Below are 1024 nucleotides of genomic sequence, written 5' to 3' on the forward strand. Positions count from 1 at the left end.
CAAGCCCCTACACACTGAGCTACTACCGCCTATATAGCAAACCTTATTTCCAGGATCTCCGGTTCTGTGTTCCAACACAGGACAACACCACCTCTTGGCAGCACCTTGACACTGGCATAATAGCAGGCTGTACCATTGCTCGCTTGACATTCACAAAGACACTCAAGCTCATCATCCAAGCATCATGATGTGTGGTTAGAGGGGAACGATTCAAGAATGGGCTGCCTCTTCCTCCAGTCATGGATGACAACAAAAACAAGCATCAAATGCCTGCAATATCAAGTGAGCATTAATGGAGATCAAACTTAGCAAATCCCACATTATTTCCATTGTCAAAGGCCAAGTGTCAGACACTCTGAGTCATTGTCATTAAACTAGCCATTGAAATGTTACCCAGGTTAATGTGAAACACTCTGGACAATGTGCAATACTGGTTTATTCAGTCACAAATACTGCATTTTTTAAGGATTCTGCTCTTAACAATAACATCAATCATTACACATCTGTCTGCCACATACTGTAGCATACATATATTTATATATTCTATATATTGTCATATATTGTATTATAATGTATATATTTCAGACCCTTTTTTTAATATATATTGTGTTATATATTGTAAGATAATACATACCTTTAACATTCTATTTTTATTATTATTTCTATTTCTTTAATGTCTTGTGAGCATCTTGAGCAACTGTAACAAAACAAATTTCCCAGTAGGGATCAATAAATTAGTTCTGATTCTGATTCTGATTCTGATATTATGTCATGCCCTCTTTGGGTGGGAGAGGATCCAGCCTGTCCCCAGCGTGCAGATAGGCGGCACAACCACATGCTGAGGTGTTTGGCAGCTGAACTTGAGTGCGAGCACACAACAAGCCTTTCAATGCCAAGACAATGTTCCAAGACAAAACAATGTGAGCTAAATGACTTCAGACCGGTCGCCCTGACATCACATGTGATGAAGACCATGGAACGGCTGCTGCTACACCACCTGAGGCCAAGTAAAATTGTGATGTCA

The sequence above is a fragment of the Morone saxatilis genome, unplaced genomic scaffold (assembly GCF_004916995.1).
Source record: "Morone saxatilis isolate NCDOM2014 unplaced genomic scaffold, NCSU_SB_2.0 Contig7, whole genome shotgun sequence".
In the NCBI taxonomy this organism is placed as follows: domain Eukaryota; kingdom Metazoa; phylum Chordata; class Actinopteri; family Moronidae; genus Morone; species Morone saxatilis.